Genomic DNA, 22,546 nt, shown 5'->3' on the forward strand with positions numbered 1-22,546 from the left:
TCAAAATACGAGGGAAAAATTCTTAAGTATATAAATGTATGGCATTTTGTTTTGTTTTCATTCTTGTTAAAGCATGAAAAGCAGAAGAAACAAGTGCAGACACCTGTATGTGAAGACAATTCTGCTATTCGTATTACTCTGAAATATAACACTAGTGTTCAGAATATGAATATATTCTCAAGAAAAAAATCTCTCCAAAAAAGCAAATGAAAATGCAAATATTAGTCCATGCAGAGAGTGGAAAGGAGAAGATCAACAAAATTCAGACTGAACCCTTATTATGAACATTGATTTTCTGTGAGATAAAAGTGCTAGGTGAGATATTTTTATCTTTCTGAAAGGCTCTAATTTTCTGGAGTACCTAACATTTACCTGAGCAGATGATGTGGTAACAGCATAGCGAAAAATTCAAATGAAATGTTTATTGATGAGAAACAAAAATTAAATCTGCTTCTCAAATAAGAGATCATACATGGTCTCCTTTTCCTTGCCAGGAAAAAAAAATGTAAGATTTAAAATGTATTTAAAGAAAGCAAATTCCTCTCTCATTGCTCCTGTGATTTTAGTGAAAAAAAATTGAATCAAATTACCTTGCTATCAGGGGAAAAAAATGGCTCTTTTTTTCCAAAGGCCTGTGTGATTTACATATCTCACTTCAAAATATGGGATGTTCTGCTCTCAGGTGATAGAGATAAATGTATTTCATTATCCACAAAAAAATCTTTCATCCTGCAAGAAAACGTGTAGGGAGTTCAAGAATCTTTGAATCACTTGTCTGCTTTTCCAAGTGGAAAACTTTCAACATTTTAGTGCTTTCAATACTTTTTCGTGATATTTCAGATATGTATGTGATAATCCTTTACTGTCAGTTTGTATTACATAAGAACACTCTTTAAGATACCTAAGTAGCAATTCCTTTGAGAAAAAGGTATATCTCCAAATATATATCCCTGTTGCATCCCAGGTTTGGGTTCAGGTTAGGGGTTCTGATATGTGTTAGTTAGCCAGTTCTGTGTACCCTCGTGCACCCCCCAGGGTTCCCCTCCCCCGTGGTAGTCTGCTCCATGTTACGTACCATTGGAGCTCACCCTGCCAGTCCTGTAACCACCCCCCATCCAGTCCGGAGAGTTTGGTGTCTGTCACCCCGCTCCCACAACCCCATTCTCCCCAGAGCCCGGTCTGCCCCTGTTGCGTCCCCATTGGTTACCCTGGTCCACATCACTCCCCTGTAGCCTGCCCCCATTGGGCGAGGGGGGGCTTCCGCCTCCCTTGGCCCGCCCCCTATAACACCCTATGCCTTCCTTTGTTCAGGGCCATTTTTGTCCACATGGCATTTGGGAGTGGGTCGCAGCTTCTCCACCACACCTCCCTGCGGCCATTAAAGCTCTCCAGCCAGCCATGCGGAAGAAATGGACAATTCCTTCGCCTCTTTGTCTCGTCCCTCACACCAACAGTAGAATGCGGACAGCCCACCCCAGTGAAGGCAGAAGCGTCTGGGAATCGCGGCAAGCACCGGTCCCACCGAGAAGCAGTACCCAAGCCGGGCTCTCCGGAGCTGCCCGGGACTGGTAAAAATAACGCATCGCCACATAACCCTTCACTAAAAGTAGATCTCTGCATTTAGTCCTAATTTGTATGCCTCTGAAGAAACAATATTGATTCTGAATGTTTATACACATTGGCATTCAAAACAAGTAAGTTCTCATCATCTATATCATCTTAGGACATTAAGCAACCGCAGCGGGGAGATATGTCCCTAGAGCAAGTAGCAGTTCAGCTCACTCAAACCCTGCCCACCTGCCCACCTCCATTTCATTTCGCTGTAACTCTCTCTGTGTCACAGTCCTCTGTTAAAAAGATCTCAGATCAGGACTCTCTCCCCGCCTGCCAAGACCTCTGCTCAAAATTAGTTCAAGGAAAAAAGCCAAAGAACTCTGTAAAGACAGAAAAAAACAAACAAACAAACAAAAAGAGTCTCTTTCAAGTTGCACTGGAGGTAGAAATGGAACTTCCCGTACCTGCCGTTCATTGTCAGAACATCTGCACCCAGAGGGCACCCAGGAAGCACGGCCAGCTGTGGAGTCGGTGCAAGACACACAGAGCACTCATTCAGGCACATGGCAACTGGGAACATGTGACAGGAGGCAAATGGATGGGAATGGAAAGAGTTGGCATAATTGGAGTTGAATGAATGTTCCTATTAAACCTAGACATTGCAAGTCTTCCTTTATTTCCTATATTTCTTTTTCTGGCAAAGGTGCTCTCATATGTGAATTTATATGGCCTTCTATGAATGCATATTCTTGTATAACTCAATTTTATGAGCATTTGGAGGCAATGAAGACTAAAGTAATCAGATGAATTGAAAATATAAAGAACATTTTAGAGAATATTCAATTATAAATATGTGGCTATTGTAGCACTAATTTTTGTGCTGACAACTGTTTCAGTTTAAATAAAAACTTTGCTGGCAATACTTTTGTGAAAACATAGTAGGTATTGAATCTTATTGTCTTTAAAATAAAAACCTGTGCATAGAGTCTGCAATACCTTTTGTGTTATTACTCCATTTTTTTAATCTTGAAAAGAAATTATAGATCTGGTGCTTTCATACTATTGTTGCTACTTCTTGTGCTCTGAACTCTTAAAAAATACTTTGCCTAGCCACCAACAATGATCACAGTCATATTCTAAACAAATTTGGAGAAACAGTTTGCTATAGTCCCTGAAAGCATGTCTGCTTATAGTCCCTAAAATATTTCTGCTTTTAACTTTCGTAGAAGACATTAACATTTACAAACCATGTCTGCTGTTTAAGAGCAATCTTTTAGCAACTATCTTTCTTAAGATTGTAAATTGGTCTTAATCCTCTCCTTTGTTCTTTTTGGGGTTATTTTGTAATTTATTTATTTATTTACTTATCTGATTTTGATCATTCATTCACACACATTTATAAAGTATCTGCAATTATGCAATTCTATGCCTATATAAGTACTGTGTTAAGGATAAAGAGTGAGTTCTTCCCAAAAGAATGGGCCTTTTCTCAGCTGAATTATGCAGCTCAGATTATTTTTTATTCCAGGATAAATCCAGAGAGAACCTTTTGATCCCTTTCCTCTCTTACAGAGAAAACATCTGTAAGATGTTTTGTTAATGTAAAGGAAGATTCTCATAAAACAGGCCTAATTAATCACAAGGATCATAACAGTGCCAGAGTGTCTTTATTGTGGGTTGGGTTGGTTTAGTCAGTGATTTTATTAATGCTAGTTAGGTCGGTTCTCTGTACCTCTATTTTCCCTCATAATGGTTTACTCCAAGTTGTTTACCACAGGAGCTCTTGTCACTCAGACATGTCAATCTTCTCACCTCACACAGTTTTCTCCTTACAAGGTTCTGTCAGTCAGGGGTTGCCACTTCTTGTTGGGATGTCAGTCTTGTAACCACTCCCTGCTTCTTCATGAAAGTTCTGCATCAATCACCCCACCTTTGCATTTCTGTTTGTCCCAGAACACTGTACCCACCTCTGTTATGTTCCCATAGGTTGCTATGTTCTATGTCACTCCCCTGTTATCTGTCCTCATAGGGTGAGGCAGGTTTCCACCCCTGTCCGCCCACCCCCTATTTAATCTAATTCATTCTTTTGTCTCGTCACCATTTTGCCTTGCATTGCGCTGAGGGCGATTCGCTCCATCCACCACGCATGGGGGAATAAACGTTCTCAGGCTCGCAAGCAAAGTGTCCTTCTCTCGTCCCATCGCTTCCTCTCAGCGTGAAGCTACCAAAGCTGCGTTACCCATGCTGGAGCGCTCAGCACTAGCAGGGAGACAAACACCATTACTCTAGAGTACCCGCTCACGTGGCGGCTATGGTCTCACAAAGGCAGCACTAGCTGGGGCTTTTCGACTGCTTGAGGTCGTAGCAGGTAACCGCCACATGTCTTACTGCTATATGTTTTAAATAGTGTCTTTATTATTCCATGGATTTCTGGAGATGTTTCAAATGGAAAAATCCAAACTTAAATGACACAAAACATTACTTAAAATATTTGTAGTGTTCTGCCAGTCCACTAAATCAATCCTTAATTTCCATTTTTTTTTTAATTCGTTCTTACCCACTTAAATATTTAAATGTAAGATTAGCTGCCATTATGTATGCAAATGACACATGAGTTAATGTAATTGATGTGATTAGACATTTTTAAGCATTGAACTGAAAAAAAAAATTCCACATTTTCCCAGGTTTGATGTGATACAAAAATAATTCAGTTTGTTTTTTTGTGTGACCCTTTCCATGAAGTTTCACCTAAATATTCTAAAAAAGAACAGTACTTCATTAGTAGAATAGCCTCTCAGTTGTGAGGGGACTAGACCTTGTGTCTCAGGAAGGGACCTTGAGAAACAAAAATATCATTATCTTGGTTTCAGTGTTGGAGACTTGTAAGAAGAGAAGAAATTTTGATTATGTAAAACATACTAGGATTATTATATGAATGCCGATGTTATCCTACCAGTTAAATCATACCTCCATGCATAAAAAGATGAACTTTTCTCGAAGTCCCTTTTGATTTGCATCTGAAAAGTGCTTTTTCAATCCAAAATATGTTCATGCTTGAGCTGGTGGGCAAGATAGGGTAGCCAGTAGTCAGAGAAGAGTCTGTGTACTAAACAAACAGGTCTGCTCTTTCTCTATGTCACATTGTATAACCTACGTCTTATGTTCATAGTAGAGAACTGAAAAATATGAAAATTTACTGTGTCAGTCTTCAAGTCTGAAGGGAGAAGACAGGATGGGAGAACATAACCTCAAAACATATAATTTGAAATTCACTTGTAGTCATTCTCATGCATAGATCTGCAAATATTAAGGGCAAGATTTACTATCTTGATCTCCTCAAATGCGAATAAGAAAAACATTAATAACTGCCTTATATCATCACAAATTTCAGTGACAGAAATGGCCATTCTGAACATTCAGCTCCAGTGCTTTCTTTTCAAGTTCATATCATACATAACATATATCTGAAAGGCTTCAGGAAAGCATTGTATGTTTAAAGACAGCTCAGCTCATTTTAAAGACTGCAGGCACTGGTTGCCTCCTGTGGAAGTTTTTCCAGTGTTTAATTACCATCACAGCTAGGAAAATGCACCTTATTTCAAGATTGATTTTTTTTCTCATTTCAACTTCCAGTCACTTAATCTAGTTTTGCTTATGTCAGCAATGCTCTACCACACTGATATAACATCACTTCGTCTATGAAGAGTAAGCAATTCTCAATGTTATCTTTAGTGAAAGGAGTATTTTAAGTATTTAGGCTCCACATTGTGAAGCTTATTTCCTGGATTTGAATGATTTGCTTAATTAATACCTAATACCACAAAATGTTCTCTGCCATCTGCATGATGGTTTTACTATTAGCCTTGACGTAAGATACAAATATCAAAAAAAGCAGAGTGACTGCATTGATCCATAGGGGAATTCTAAGTAGAGAAGCAATTAATTGACAAGAAGAATTAATCCTGCCTATGTTGAACTGGCTAGTCTGAATAGACCTTACAAGAGTAATTTTGTCCCTGACTAGGTGAAATGTGAACATATATATGATCTTTTGATGCATGTTAGTAAATGCTAATTGTTGATTGCAAAGTGAAAATGTCTATTATCAATCAAACCTGCATTTGCTCAAGTACTTTGAATAACCTGTCTTGGAACTGGTCAAACTACATTAAATGAAGAAAAAAAAAAAAAAAAAGAAAAAACATTATTCAATATATTTTTTCATGGCTATTTTCCCTTCTTTTTTGTTTAATGAATTTTTAGATTTTCCTTATGTATATTCATTGATGCTTAAGGAAATATTGAGATGTCTAGGAAGAAGGTTGAGGAAATAGACATTTATTCTAAACTGCTACTCAATGAATCACTGATATTCAATGACTCTCTTATCACAGTGACAGATTCTTTCCTTCACAGAGTGTCACATTCCGAAAGTGAGGTGAGATTTTTGCTGTCATTACATAGCAGAAATATGATTTAGGAAAAGTGCTTTTTGGAAAGAGATTGTTCTTTTCTGCCCAAGTTCTATTGTGAACAATTAACTAGCAAGAAGTTATACATCTGTTGCAGAGCAAAATTATGTTCCTTCATTCTAATCTACAGTTGCAGTAGGGAGGGAAAGCTCAAGTTCTTGTCCTTTTAAGAACAAAATCAAAACTATTAACATATTTAAAACTACTGGTGGTAAATCTAATTATACATAACTGCAAATTACCACAGAAAGTTGAAAGGAGTCTTTCCTTTATTTCTTATTTTTTTTCCTATGGCAATACTACTTTTCTCTAATGATAGCAGGCTCACATAACAAAAAGCTATTTTTCCACCCCTTTAAATATGTTGATACAACTTACCTAAGATGGAATTTTAAGAGATTTCTGAATTAAGAACTTTACTTTTAATAAAAGCTGTAAAGACCTGAAAATTAAAATTGATATCACCCATAAACCAGATTATAATGTGCATAGACCAAGTAGTCTGCTTAGTAACACTTCAGCAAGGGTGTCAGTCCATCCATGAAAAAGACATGTTCACATAAGCACTGTCCTGTATATCCTAGTTCAAACACTGTAGTTTCTGCGGATACTCTTGTTCTAGAGCATTTGACACTGAATTAAAAGTTTGATAACCATTATTGAACTTCTGCAAACATCCTCTAACAGTTAAGAGTATTTTGAAAATGGTGTTCATATTTTCATTTGACTATGGAGAAAGACTAGGAAGCATAAAGTAGAACCATCATTTGAAAGTAGAATTATTTCATGGCACTGAAACCTTTTCAGAAGGGATTGTTGACATTACTTACACTGTTTGCTCTTCTTTTACTATTTATGTAGTGACAGAGGAGAGCTTGATAGTATTGAAGAAGTGGTAAATTAGTCCTTCCCTTATGATTAACTGAATATGCTAAGTAACAGAAGTTTCCATGTAAAAGAACATATTAGACAGAGAAAAATTTAACCCCTAATTATTAAACACGTAGGTTGAGCAGAGATGTTTCTGTGAAAAGCAGGCTGCTGGCAGGACTTGGGGAAACAGAAATAAACTTTTAGGTATCATAAGGGAAGAATATGTACAGAGGAATAGGTAAAGTGATTTGAAAGTCTTTTGGTTTTCTTATCTTATTGTTGACTTTGAGGCTTCTCTCCACAAGGAATCAATTGCTTGAGTTAATATTCCACTAACAGTTGTATTCCTACATATTTATCTTTGTAACTTTTGTAATCCTTCAAGGAATGGGTCTGGACAGATTCAAAAAGAGGTCTAATTTGATGTTCTGTCAGAGAAAGTGATAATACCTCTTATCAAAAGATTCCCTATTCCACACAAATAGAATTTTTATTATTGGTGAGTTTTGCTGTGTTACTCTAGGGCTCTTCATGTACTTTTTTTATTTTTTTTTTGATTGTTTCATTTCTAATTTTTCAGTTTATCTTTCTCAGATTTTTGGGGAGCAGTATTCCGTGGAAATAGTTTATTTGTGTAAGATCAGTGAATTGTCCTAAAGACTATCAAATAGGGATATTCTGAAAGATCCAGTTCTCAGAATATTTGAACCAGTATGTGCTTATTCTGGGATTAAATAAAGGTCATAAATAAGAAAAGAACATTTATTTCTTCAATTAAATTGTGCTTTCACACTATTTTATTATTGTTGGGAATTTACCTGCAAAGAGGAATAAAGATTCATCTTAGCTAAATGCATTTACAAGACATTTTAATGCATAAAATTTTTGTTACAGCTGTCAAATAATTTGCTGTAGCATGAATCAGGGACACATAAATTCCGGGAGGCTGGACAGGACAAACGCAGATCCGCACCAATGTGGTGAGACCTACGTTCTCCGTTTATTGTTTGTAAGATGGCAGTTCATATACACTTCGGTATAGTTTACAATTGTGAGTACAATCTCATTGGCAAGCAAATATTGTTTGTCTTTGTCTTAAGGTGGCTAGAGTTTCACACTGCAGACCTATACTAATTCACACCCAGAAAGCTCAATTACACTGTGGTTACCTTAACATAATTTCTAACTGCACCACAGGCTGAATTTCCAACTGTGTCAGAGGCTTCAAGGCCTCACCAAGGCCTGTATCTGAGGCCTAGGCTGGGGTAGCTCAACTTTCTAAATATAAATCATGCCCTCTTTCTCTCAGAAATTCTGCTACAGTAGCAGGCTCTTGAATATAAGTTACCTATAAATAAGCATAACCTTGTACTTTAAATTAAAAGCTTTTGTATATTTGAGCCTGTAGACAATCTCTTTTTCACCTTTAAGAGTGAATTAATTTAGAACAAGATACAGTTTTGTTGGCTATTCTCCTATTCAAGGCTAGATACAGTGAAATAGATCTTCTAGGTATAAGTTAACACAGTTTCTTGAAAAGCCATGCTTTTGCTAATGTGCGGTAGAAAATAATTTCTGTTTTTCACATCACTTAAAACAATTTTTTTGGTGTAGAATTTGAGGAACACTTCAAAAAGATATATTTCTAATGTCTGCATGGGGGTGCTTTTGAGGACATGGCTTATGCCCATTATAAGTGGATTTTTTGTGACTAAATATCTTTGAAATATTTTACTGCCCACATAAAAATGCATGGATAAAAATATTCAAATCATGGTTTAAATTGAAGTTGCTTCAATACATTTGCATATATTGATATAGGCTATTTTAATGTTATCTTTAAAAAGATAAAACTATAATCAGTAAAATATTGAGCTCTTGAAAGACTCCCAATGAAAGGAAATGCTCAATTATAGAGTAAATATTATCATTTTTCCTCCAGATTGTATATAGCTCTTGAGACAAAAAGAATACATGAACTTGAATACTATATAGTAAATTGCACTTGAATATTATACAAGCTGTCCTTCTTATGCATAAGGAGGTAAAACAAATATGATTTAAACATTAACTTCAGTTTCCCTACCTTTATGGATTTAAGTCTGACCATTAATGCCCTTTTTGTGATTTAATTTCTTCCACAAATAAACTTAATTGCTTACTATGTCATATAATGTTCAATAAAGCAGAGCAATGAAGCAAAAAAGTAGCAGGACCACTTAAAAAGGCTAAAATGAAACTTATGAAGACAAGAGTGAGTAATGCCTTGGTGCTAATTACAGTGGTATAACCAGAGCATATAAACAGTGTGAAACCTCATTAAGCTCGATTAAAATGTGGATTTAGAATTTATCTGGTCAGAGACATGAATAAAAAAAGTGTAGTTTTATTAGCTTCCACTGCCAACCTTTGCTTCTCAGTGGGGAATATTGTCATAGGGTTGGGTTACCAAATAATGTACAATGAATGAAGGTTCTCTTTCAAGCTTTAAAGAGCAATACACATTTTATGTATAGTTTACAAGGAAAATAATATGCATTTTGATGCTTCTATACCTTTACAAAAAATCATTAATAGTAATGTTTGCAATTAAAAAAATAGAAAGAAAACATTTAGAGATATTTTAAGACTATTGGAGTGGAAATTAGGGATTTTGCTTGTTCTGCGGCCTAATAATTTCTGCACTTTCATACATAAAAATATATTATGGCCTGTGGTTCCTGGGGTCCATCCAACCCTGCCTGCCGTATGTGTCCCAGATAGCACTGGGCTGATAAGCACAACCTGTCTGGGTCCCGCAGGCAAGCTCCCAGCCATGGGCAATCTTAGCAAGCAGCTCAGCTCTTAAGTGAGATCAGCTCTTTGGTGAATTCAGCTCTTCAGTGATTTCAGCTCTTTGCTTGCTAAGTGCCTCGCAGATGCATAAGGATAGAGAGCGGAGAAGGCTGTATGAGGTTCCACAGCGGTGTCTTTATTGGCAGGTCCTGCGAAGGGTTTCAGTGGCAGCTCTTCTGCCGAACTGGGCAGAAATGGGGTTTTATATAGGGTACAGGGGTTTTAGGAAATGGTCCAATAGTAAGGATCGAGGTGAATATGACCTATAGTCTCACAGAGAGATAACAAAGGTCCCAAGGCAGAAGAGGGGCTACTTTGGTCCAGTCATCATGACTAGGCATTTCTTATCTTAGGCAAGTGACCGCCAAGGAGGCCTCGCAGGGCCTCTGGCTGCTACAAAAATACACTTCTAAACCTTAATTTCTCTGTCAGTCTCTGCAAACTATTAGGTCAAAATCATTACACAAATAATAAATTACAATTATTATCATTATTTGATTTAGTAACTGGGTGGCTCAGTTTCCCTAGGTGATTTAGGCATATGCTAAAACAGTTATGATTGATCTTATTAATAGTACATTATTCTGCATTAAACATCTATTTCCTCGTTTAGTAAATGTGATGGGACACTGAGAAAATGGGGCAATGGTCAGAGGAGATGGATGTGTCATCTGATAAATGTTAATGAGAACACTGATTGCAATAAAATAAAGGTAATAAATCAAGAATATATGTCCTCATCTCGGCAAGTCATAAGCATATGTTTAATTTTAAATAAGTAATTCCACTGATTTTAGCAAGTTTAGATTACAACCTCTTTTCTGCACCTTCCTTACTCTTCTAAGAGCAGGCAAAGCAGCTGACTCCATTTTCTGAAACTAATCCTATATTTTGTTAACAGCAGCAGTGATTTGCTTGTCTTTGAGACTAGTCCAAAAGCTGCAACAATGTCATATAGAGTGCAGAAAAGGCCTGTGTTGTTCTGAGCTCCAGCAGTAATTTTGAAGGTATTGGCTTTCTGACAGCTCCTAGAAGCTCAATGTTCTCATTCTTCCGAAGATGTGTTAAAGGTTTTGATATTTGAATGTGCCTGGGTATACCTGCTGGGACATAACTCAGTTTTCAGGTGATCTCTGTGCTTTACATTTAGTGCAGTTTAAACTGCAGTGCACAAACTTATGGATTAAACCTGGACCTTGGCCTGGTTAGATTGCAGATATTACATGAATATGAATAAAGGAACTAGCCAAGTAGTCAAGAAGTCAATTAGTACTTAATGGCAATTCTTTCATGGCAGTACTTTTAAATAATGTTCAGTCCTGATGTATTCTAGGTCTACATTCATTTTAACCAGAACTAAACATAGTTTTTGAAACATAAATAAAGCAAAATATTTTTTTTTTTATTCTTTGCATCTAGCTAAAAAAGTTTCTTATGTTTCTGTGCAAGTAAGGAATGACTAGCACTAGAAATTTCAAGCGTAGTATTTAACCAAAGGAGATCGGAGTATGGGTAGAAAGTATGACTTTGCTGTATTGACATTAAATGTATCTTGAGTCAAGAATAACAGTGGGAAATAAAACTAATGTATAAAGAATAAGACTTAACAGTTACTTTTTTCTTTATTTATAATGGCCTTTTTTTATCTTCCCAAAGTATTCAGGATCAACATTTTTAATAAGGGCAAATGTTTATATTTGGTACTTAAATAGTCTGCCTGAAACCAACTTTCAGAACTGTAGAAATCTGTAGACATATAAATATTTATATATTAATATATTAAAAATATATGCATCCATATTTTAAAACTCTTACGTGCATTTTTGAAAAAAACAAACAAACAAACAAAAAAAACCCAAAACCAGTTTTACTCAGTTTCCAGATCTCCACTATACATCTCTAGAAACTCAGAAAACAGGCTCGGGATATACTGCATGAAAACTGCCTGAGGAACTATCAGATTATAAAAGGTGGTACACATAAATATGATGCTTTTCCATAATTCTGTGGTTGTTGAGTCAGTGCCACCATTAAGTTTAAGCACATTAGTTTAAGTAAATCTAATATTTATACTGTGCCCAGAGCCAGCCATACTAACACTGAGCTGAGCTCATACCTACTATTTGGAAAACTAGAGTCTAACTATAAATCTTCTAATCTCTCTCTCACAGTGTGTTTCATTAGCAGATGTTCTTCCTACTTTGTAGCTGTACATATCATGAGTAAAAATTCTGCATTTATTTCTGAGAGAAATATTATATAGATTACTCTTTTTAGAAGTTGATTACAGTTACAATTTAGTTTTTAGCATTTTCCTATCAGTATTAAAATTGATATTTTTAGGTAGCCTTCTTCATTTTTAACAAATAATCCTGCCAGAAAATAAAATTAAATTCCTTTAGAATTTTTATGTTGTCAACTTTAGAGCTGCCTTCTTATAACACTAACCATATTAAAGCAAAAATAAACTAGAAAGAATGTAACTTTCACCATAAGGTGCTCTAGCATCAACAATGACTGTTGAAGCCAAAGAGTGCAGGAAAAGGAACCCCTTCTCATAAAGGGTGGAAAAAAAAAAAAGAATCCAAGCTTTGCACTGCCACTCTGTGTTAAATATGGGTGGAAAATAAGACAATGGAAAATAGAGATTTGATCTTGCAGAGGTCTGAACAGCTTCTAAAGGTGCTGACTATGTCCCTTTGGCCATTCAACACTATGGATTTAAGAGAGGTCCTATAAAAGGGTTCTTGGCTGAAAATATGCATTTCTAAAGGTTAATGGCAAGCCAACTCAAGATAATGATTTTTTTTTAAATACATCTGTTCCAAAACAGCCTGTCTTTGATCTCTGTTATTCTCAGAGCCCCATGAATTGCACAAATCTGCCCAGGGTATGCCATTCACAATGAATCCTCTAGCCACAAAAATGCATTGCCAAAAGTAAATTTCTTTTGTTTTTGTTCTTTTGTTTTTCTTACAATTTTTCTTCCTGTTTCACAATAAAACCTCATAGGTATGAAGACTACACAATGGCAAATTTTGTCCCCTCCCACACAGAATCTCAAACATCACTGCAAAGAAATGTTTGGCTCTTGCCTTATCACCACAAATAGAATCTGGCTGAATGCCAACACAACCAATGCAAATCTTTTCAAAACTTCTTTGTGAACTGTATCAGCATCTTAAAGTTTAATAATGAGATCAAAATAGGAGAAGCTATGCTAGTATCATAAACAATGTCACTGATGACTGATTTCCACATCTTGTATTTATCTCATCATCACAAGTAATCCCCACATGCTTTTCTGATTTTCCCACTCTTCACCAGTGTGAAGGGTCATAGGGTCACTTGCTCTCAAAATTCCTGCAGTCTGTTTGTTTGGCTTTTTTCCTACATGAATATAATACTTGGTAGGAACACCAACAACCTGCTTTTCCTTAGTTATAAATTTAACGTGCAAAGATGTGTATTCATAGCTAGTATTTTTAATCCAGGTAGTGAAATTTATTATTATTTCACAATTAAAATGGGTAGAATTAGTTTGGTTTTGTTTTAATTTCTTTAAGCAATGTTTGTATTTGTTTAGAAGCAAGAAACAGCATTCCTGTAGTGTTATAGAAGAGGTTTGCATTTTTTATTCTGTTTTTATTTTGATCTTTTTCTTTTCACAAAAACAGCCTTTAGACCACAGTTTACAATCAGTGAATATATGTATTAGCAGCAATTAGACCCAACTAATTATCTTATCACAGAGGAAAAGGTTAGAATTAAGTTTCTTCATTCGACACCTGCTGTGTAGATAATTAAATATCTCTATGGTTTCTTTCATTACTGCATTCAATAATAGCTAAATACCAGGGAAACTAGCCATAATCAGACATGATTTGAGGAGATATGAGGCAGAGAGAAAAGATAGAGACAAATAGTGTATTTTGTAGAGACAAAAGGAGGTACTAGGGCCTAGATGTTTTTGTCTTAAATGCAAACTCTCTCGGGTAGAGTTTTGGAGATAGCCAAATAGTAACATCATCAGGTGGGTGCACCTTAAAACATGGAGACAAGAACATTCTCTAAAGGTGCCTTGGGTTACACTGTGGGAGATTTTTTTCTGTCATGCCTTACTCTATCCCTCTGTCCTTTCCTGATAATTAGTCCAGTGGCAGAGTCAGTATCATTGTCCATAATCTTGTGGTGTCCTTCCAAAATACTTTTACCTCATGCCTATTTTTAGATTACTGGTTTCTAATTAAGCTTCCCATTTTCCCTGGAGAACTGAACTGAGATGAAATTTGCTATAAAAATATCATTTACCATCTATTATAGACTTTTTCCAATCCCATGGTCATCTAATATGTATTGACTTTAAACTCTTCAGAAAAACACCAATCTGCTATACCTACATTCAGCTACCCAAAATGATGCAGGTCTCACCAATTATAAGATTCCTGAATAGCATATTGGGATAGACAGAAGTTTTTTGCATATTTCTAGAAAGTGAATCTTTATGCATTAACCCAAGCCTCAAAGTTAAATAGCTGAGGTCTTTTTCTGATGGTTTTCAAAGACACCGATGTCTTTCCTTTCCCTGAGTAATCAAAACATCTGTGATAGCTTGCTTGCTATACACCTAAAAATTATGTTGAGGTCAAGTTTCTAAAGTATGTGTACTGAAACTTACCTAGCACAGTGAGAACAATGTAGCACCATTCTAAGTTGATCTTTTAGTCTCCAGCATTAATATATATGAAAACCAATAATAATTCACCAAAATTACTCGAAGAAATATTTTCAGGTAACAGTAATGCCACCTGATAGCTTCAGATTGGATTCTACTTATTTTACTTCCTCATTATTATAACTATTTTCTTAAAATGAGGATAAAATCATGGAATCTTTTAGGCTGGAAAATACCTTTATGGTTATTGCATCTAAATGTAAACCCAGCACTGCCAAACCCACCAGTAAACCAAGTTTCTCATCACCACATATGCATGTCTCTTAAATATCTCCAGGGATGGTGACATAACCACATTCCTGGGCAGCTTGTTCCAATGCTTGACAAACCTTTCAATTAAGAAATTTCTCCTCATGTATTGTCTAAAGCTCTTCTGAAGAATCTTTGGGTAATTTCCCCTTGTCCTGTTGCTTTCTATTTGGGAAAAAGAGACAGACACCCACATCACCACAGCCTCTTTTTAATTAATTGAAGAAAGATTGTTGAAGAGAGTCATAAGATCCCTGAGCCTCCTTTTCTCCAGGCTAAATAACCACAGCTGCTTTAGCTGCTCCTCATAAGACCTGTGCTCCAGACATTTCACCAGTTTCGTTGTTCTTCTTTGAATCAGCTTCAGCACCTCAATGTCTTTTTCATTGTGAAAACCAATCATTCAAGATGCGGCCTCGCCAGTCCAAACTGAGTAAAGAGTTCAGGAAAAATCTGCAAGTTTCAGGATACAAGTGAATGTAGGATTAATTAATTACACTCCTACAAATATAAGACACCAAAGTTCAGTTCTATACTTAAAAAAATTTCCCTCTTATATTTTTTTTATTGTCAGTCCATCATAATGATTTAAAATGAATAAAAAGGAAGGACCTTTGGAATTTTTCACTGTTAGATAAGGATAACTTTGCACAATGCTTAAAAAAAAAAAATCACAACCCAACATAATCTCAATAGATTTGCAGTCAGAAGCAATTCCTTAAAAAGATTAAATATAGCCAGAAGCTACTGTGTGATATAAATTCCATTAAAGACAGATAAAAACTAAGGTCAAAACTTTCAAATCTGAGTTTCTAGGACAGATGCCTATAAAATTTTTACATCCAAAAGAAAGTTACTTGTTTTTCAGTACTGCTCCACTAATTTTCCAAATTCAAAATAAAGTGAAATTACCAGCTATGATGTCACTTACGTTTCTATTCAGAGTGCATAGTTTTAGTGGCTCCTTTTTGTAAAAATTCACAATAATACAGCATGATTTTTATATACTATATGAATTGGACTCAAAAAATGGGATATCAGTTTAACACCTTATCATCTGTATTTAATGGCCAGCACCACTATTACTTGTTAAAATTGCACCTTATTGAGTTTGATAATCACTGTAATATATGAGTCCTAATTATATTCTCACTATAAATCTTTCTATCCACAAAGTCTTACATAAATTTTGAAAGTAAAACTCCTTATAATTGGCCTAATGTTCCCTCTTTCTGAAATGTTAACTGGTCTGGAATCATGCAGAGATACCTGAATTTCTTCAGAATTAAATAGGTCTGTTCATGAAAGCCCCATGAACATGCAATTATGGTCTTGCATGCAATGAAGTGGTTTAAAGAAAATGATAATTTGTCTAAAATAATACCTTTAGGATACATCATTTGATATGTTATTGTTCCTATTAATAGATATTAATATGCCTGTATTTAACACCTAGCTTAAAAAAAATCTTGCTCTTCTACAGAGGCCATAGACATCTACATTGGAGCTTAGGAAGCAGTAAAACAAAACAGTCCAGATGTCATAATTCTTAAGCCTACAATGCATCTGATACTTCAATTCTACGAGTGGTTTAAATTTTGACTAGTTTTTACCCTGAATTATTTCAGTTTGTTCTCAGAAACAGGGCTCCTGAGAATAACAAACATATAGCTACTAGATCAAAATGAATGAATCAGAGATGACCCTCTGCTCCTTCCACAGGACAAACATCTCCTGATGAATGCTCTAGATCATGTGTAATGTGTGATAGACATCACTATTTTAGGCACTCTCAGCTGCAGCACTGCTATGAGATTCAGACTTTGCCCAGTGAAAAGTGAGTAAGAGAGAGAAATATTATACAGCTGAAAGCCTTGAGTGAAGTTAGTAAGCATCATAGCAATGTCACTAAAGAGGTAGGCAGTTATGAATAATTACTCTATCCTTAGGAATGCAGCTATACCACAAAAGAATTAGCCTTCATCATTATTAGTCTTCTAAAATATATAGTCAGAAATAAAAGGAAATACAGAAAATCTCAGTAGAGTTTATAACTACTCCATACTTATAGCATTTTTTTCTCAGTTCTAATTTTGTTTTGTTCCAATAGACTGTGTTCACAATCTTGACTACACACTGACCTTCTATTTTTCTATAAGTCTGTAATTTGAGGTTTGTGTTCTGGGGTTGTTTGGGTTTTTCCTTAGTAATCTGGTGATGCAGGTAACTTAACAACATCTTCATTCTTTAAACAATATCTGCAGCGAAACCATGGCAGTTTTCAAACATTGCTATATTAACCAGTGAAAGGAATTTCAAAGAACAAAGACAGATTTTCCCTGATGAATTACTGTTGACTGATTCTATCAATAGGTATGATCAGCTCCTACTGGAAGATCATCTAAAGTCTTTTAAATTGAAAAGAAATTATTCTGCTACATGTTGAGGGTCATTATCAGTTCCTACAAGAACAAAGAGTCTTAGATTGTTTCTAGTTTGAAATAAAGCTACAAGGATAGAAGTCCAAGTCTTATGTTTCAATTAATGACAACAAACATGTTTCCTGAGGAAAAAATATAATCAATCTCTAACTGACTAAAGAAAAAGAAGGAAAAGTAATGCAAATTTGCAGTGCTACAGCTATTATAGGACACTTATATCTGTAGTCATTCTTCGTTACCTGCTTCACGTTCTGAAAGTGGTTTATTAATAAAAAATTACCAAATTATGTGGAATTACATCAATTTTCTCTGGAGTTCTGGAAATTTCTTTGTCAATAAACCAGTGAAATAGAAACAGGACTTTTAGCTTTTACTTTTTTATTATGCAAAGCATGTTTTGCCATCTTACTAAACACATCTGAAAGGTTTCTAGACAGTAGTTAACCTACTCACCATATTATGATTCAGAATTTTGCTAAATATGCTACTGAAGTTGAAAAAAAAGCCTACAAATAAAGTTTTCAGACACCCTTGCCATACTAGTGAATAATTATTATTATAGAGATCTCTTTACCAGTATTTCTAATCATCTTTCCCAATCACTAATTGATTTTTTTTTATTTCCTTGCATAGGAGGGTACCTTAACTCAGATATCCTTCTTCTTGCTTTTGAGGACTGAGTACATGTAAGGATATGTGAAGCAAAAAATTAACAGTGTAAAAGATGAAGGACGTCATATTTTGATAAGCAATGATCTGACAAACTTAAATTCTATCCTTGATCAACAGAAAGTAGGGCCTTTCATGAGTTTTAGATGAAGGATATTCTGGATGGCTTTCTGAATGGCATTTTAAACCTTTCACTCTTTTGAAATAAATTAGCTAATTGTAAAGATGCACAGTAATGCATTGATTGAAATCCTTATTAATTTACTACTATTGGGCTGGCAGGAAAGGGGAAAAATTATAAGGACTGAATATTACATTTGGGAAAAGAATCTCTGTATTTGTGAAATTGCTGAACTATTTGAAATGGGGTGTATCACTTTAGGGTCTAGCTGTATTTTTGTTGTTAGTGGTGGGGATTGTATGTTTGTTTGTTTTATGTTGTTGGTTTTTAAGTTCTCATTACAGTAATGCATGGGAGATTTTAACATAATCAGAAAAAAAGAAAAACTTTTAATATTCATTATGAATTTCTGGCTCTCCACAATCTAGCTAATGACTGATAATAGAAATTTGACTTTATTTTTTTTTTTTTTATAAAACAGGTATCACAGTGCAACAGCAATAAATTCTCTTGAAAAGTCTTTTGTTTTTTCAAGTTCAGAAATAGCTGAGCAACTTTGAATCTTTTGTCTAATTCAAACCTCATTAAAAGCAAAAGCTTGCCAGTTTCAATATTATGTATCTTATCACCAAGTGTAGTCATGGAATGTTATGTACATGATCCTACAAGTATATAGCAGACAAAATAAGATTACTCAAATATATTCTTCCACTTCATAAAATTTTACATGAATATTACATTGACAGCTACAGCCATCCTGTAGAAATAATAAGATTACAAGTACTGTACTCCCTCTAAGGATAATAAGAAAAAATGTATTACTCTACATGATTATATTTCTTAATTCATTGTAAAAGACAATAGAGAACATTCTTTTTTATAAGAATGAAAATGTAGAAGTGTCACTATTAAGTCTTCATTAATCAGCTCTTGCAACGTGTTATCAACATATATAAGGATAGTTAAACTTCCTTTTATTTTACCAGCCAAATTGGAAAATATATTTTTTAAAAATAGATAAATTTTAATTATGTGGAATAAAAAAAGAACGTGAAGATTTAATTCTTTATGCTTCTACTAACTAGGAGAAATTTTTTTTTTATTGTTTGTTCGTCATTTCCTCAATGAATTGGCTAACCTGTTCCAGTTTGAAGGAATTCACTGTGGTATGAGTTTTTTTCTGATTCAGTACTTCGTACTATACAATGTCTGTTCTTCCAGAATGCAACAGGAATAGTACAACAAAAAGAAAATGTAATTCTTACAATGTTAATCTTTTTTCAGCTTTCAATTAGTTCAGGATATAATCTATTAAAATTTTTCTCAGGACCAAGTAACACACATGAATTCAGGTTGTTTGATCATTGTTGATGCCTTTTTAGGCTGTTTTTCCCTTCAGACACAGAAACACAAAAATGTACATTTCAGTGTATATTTCAGTTGCATTTTATCCTGATAGGAGGAAAATTATCAATATATTTTGCAAAATAAGAACAAACATTTTATCAAAACAATGAATTAGCAATTTGCTGTATCACACACGAGACCTAAAATGTTAAAAAAATATACCAATATAAATAAAATAACTTCTAAAAGACAGTGTAGATTTAATATTGATAATTATTAGCTCAAAGTCTTTAACATTGTCTGAACTAGGTCCTTCAACATTTCTGTAAAGATCATACGAAGTTCATGCAAAAAACATAAAAAGTTGGGCATTTATCTTGGTATAAACTGATCACAGTATTCCAGGAAATGAAACTACTAAAGGAAAACCAATTATGCATTTTTAGATGAGATCGTTTTGCTGTTCATGCAATTACCAGGTTTAAATCATAACCATGGTATATCAAGTTGGAAATCAAGATTTTTTTTTTTTTTCTTAGAAGAAAAGGTAAGATTGCAATAGAGACATTCTTTTTCAGGGATCAACTGGACTTAAAAACAAAAAAAACACAGGAAGAGGAGTGATTTAGAGATTCTGAAAACCATTTGTTTTGCCAATGTGACTTCTCAAAACATATTTGGACATTTGGCTAAATCAAATAGAGGGTGGAAAGGTTAAAAAGTGCTGCAGGGTATGCTAAAAGGCCAGTAAATTTCTGTGGTTAACTGCAGATCTTAACTGTTACTTGAGCCAAAACATAAAGTTATTGTAGCTGAAGGTCCAGGAATAACTAATCTGGTAAAGACCTGGTACTCTAAGGTGCAATAAACAGAAGCCCAGTAGGTTAGATAAGTTGCAGAAGGTGATGGATAACTTTCAGACCTTAGTTAGGAGCACAAGAGATCAACAGACCAATGGAAAAAAAAAAAAAATCAAACAACCAAGCAAAAAATCGTGCAAAGAGCAACAAGAAGAAGCCTCTATTGATAACAAAGAGCTCATTCACTGTGGCGTCGCATTCTTTTTCCCTGTCCCGGGCGGCTCGGGGAGCCCGGCTAGGCTCAGCATATCACCCGGGAGTCCGGGGCTGCCACGGGTTTGGAGGGTCTAGCACTGAGCCTCCACGTGGGCTGCCGCGTTGTGTAACCGATGCCGGGATGAGGTAAAGAGGCGAAAGAGGCACACCCTGTCCTTGCAGCTGGCTGGAGACAGTTTTATTGCTGTGTGGTGCTGCTGTGGAGAGCAGTGACCACTCCCTAGCGTCATGTGGACAAGATGGCAAGGGGACCGAGGACGCATTGGGTTTTATAGGGGGCAGGCAGACAAGGGCGGAAGCCCTCCCGCACAATGGGGACAGGCAACTTCGGGGGTGATGTGGACCACGGTGACCAACAGGAACAGGGGTGGATACAGGGTTCCGGGATGATAGGCATACGGGGATGGGGTGACTGGCACAGAAGTTTCAGGAATGAACAGGGGGTGGTTACAAGACTGACGTGGGGAAGCTCCAATGGGAGTGAACCATCGCGGGGGGAACATGAGGGTACACAGAACCACCTAACATTATAAAACCCCTAACTAAAACCCAGCCCGGGATGTGACATCTCCCCACTTTTTAAAATATAAAAAAGACAATTGTTTTGACTTTTTTGCTGCTCACGCGGTTGCCTCTTCTCCCAGCTTCTTCTGCTGCTGTGATTGCAATGACTGCCTTACAGATGGAGAGGGCAGGAGATGATGCTGGAGCTGGTTCCTCTTTGGGTGTTTGGGGATAGGGGAACTGGGAAAACAACTTTATTACAAACATATGAACTGGGAACATAAATGGACTGAGGTAGCTGGAAAGAAAAATTTCTTAAGGAGATGTAGAATCCCTTCCCTCCTTGCGGCGCCTGCGGTTTGATGCCACCCCATGGTTGGTGGGGTCATCTGCTACACTCACAGGCACCTTATTGTCTCGACTCACCAGCTGTCCTGGTGTGTATGGTTTAACATGCCTCCTGGGGACCCACTTGACTCCTGAGGGTGTGGATACGCAGGCATATCCCCATCCCCAAGTCAAAAGTGGGAAAGGACCCTGGATTTCTTTAGAGTCTGGATCCCTCACTAACACTGGAGGCCTCTCTTCCGGCTGGAGCTCCTGATTTTGCTTGAAATGCCTCAGGGCTGGCAGTTCTGGTCTGTCAAAGGAACAGTTTAGAAAATTGATGGTAAATAATGCTTTGCAAAGCCTCTCATATGACAACAGCACTCGCACATCTCCCCGCTGTTTCTGGAGGACCCGCTTCAGTGTCTGATGAGTCCTTTCTATTATTGCTTGGTCAGTGGGGGAGTGAGGAATCCTGGTCTTATGTTGGACCCCCCCCATTCCTGCAGGAAGCTGCTGAACACTTTGGAAGTATACTCTGGACCACTGTCAGTTTTAATTGTGGCTGGGACCCCTAAGGTTGTAAAAGCGTGTATAAGGTGTTTTCTCACGTCTGTGGCCCTTTCCCCTATGTAGGCTGAGGCAAAAACTGCTCCCAAGAAGGTGTCCACGGTTACATGGACATTCCTGAGTTTTCCAAATTCAGGGACCTTTGTGACATCCGTCTGCCATACCTCACAACTGCAGAGACCTCTGCAATTTATGCCTGCTCCAAGTGTTGGTAAGGTGTCTCCTGACAGCTGGGGCATGAGGCCACAATTTCCCTAGCTTGGTCACGCCGCAGATTGAATTGGTGTACCAGAACCGGGGCATTCTGATGGAACTGCTGATGGCTCAGCCTGGCCTGCTCGACTATGTTTGGCTGGCCTCCTAGGTGTACAGGGGCTGCCAAGGCGTCTGCTCTGCGGTTCCCCTCAGCAATGAAGCCTGGGAGATCCATGTGTGATCTCACATGCACCACGTAAAAGGCATGCTCGCAGTGAGAAACCATGTGTACTAACTTTGCAAGCAATCCGAAGATGACCTGATTTGAGACCTCCTTTAAGACTGCATGTTCAGCTCTTGACACTGCTCCAGTGACATATGCTGAATCTGTTACCAGATTGAAAGGCTGGTTAAACCTCTCAAAAGCCCTCACCATGGCATCCAACTCAGCCACCTGTGGGGAACCTTCCACTATCTTAACATCAGTTTCCCACAACTGAGTCTCTGGATCCTTCCAAGTCATCACCAGCTTATGGGACTTCCCTGACCCATCTGTAAACACTGTCAGGGCTATGAGT

General features: G+C 36.6%; 2 long non-coding RNA genes across 2 annotated transcripts; both read right to left on the bottom strand.

Moving 5' to 3' along the window:
- Positions 1-1,564: 1,564 nt before the first annotated feature.
- LOC128784012 (uncharacterized) lies at positions 1,565-3,742 on the bottom strand. The gene is made up of 3 exons (XR_008429331.1): positions 3,653-3,742; positions 3,367-3,450; positions 1,565-2,124 (listed from the first exon to the last, which is right to left on the bottom strand). It is a non-coding gene; the product is annotated as an uncharacterized LOC128784012 (long non-coding RNA).
- Positions 3,743-14,927: 11,185 nt separating this feature from the next.
- On the bottom strand, positions 14,928-21,855 carry LOC128784213 (uncharacterized). Its single transcript, XR_008429401.1, has 4 exons — positions 21,815-21,855; positions 21,303-21,516; positions 16,860-16,976; positions 14,928-15,171 (listed from the first exon to the last, which is right to left on the bottom strand). It is a non-coding gene; the product is annotated as an uncharacterized LOC128784213 (long non-coding RNA).
- Positions 21,856-22,546: the final 691 nt, after the last annotated feature.

This window comes from Vidua chalybeata, chromosome 2 (genome assembly GCF_026979565.1).
Source record: "Vidua chalybeata isolate OUT-0048 chromosome 2, bVidCha1 merged haplotype, whole genome shotgun sequence".
NCBI lineage: Eukaryota > Metazoa > Chordata > Aves > Passeriformes > Viduidae > Vidua > Vidua chalybeata.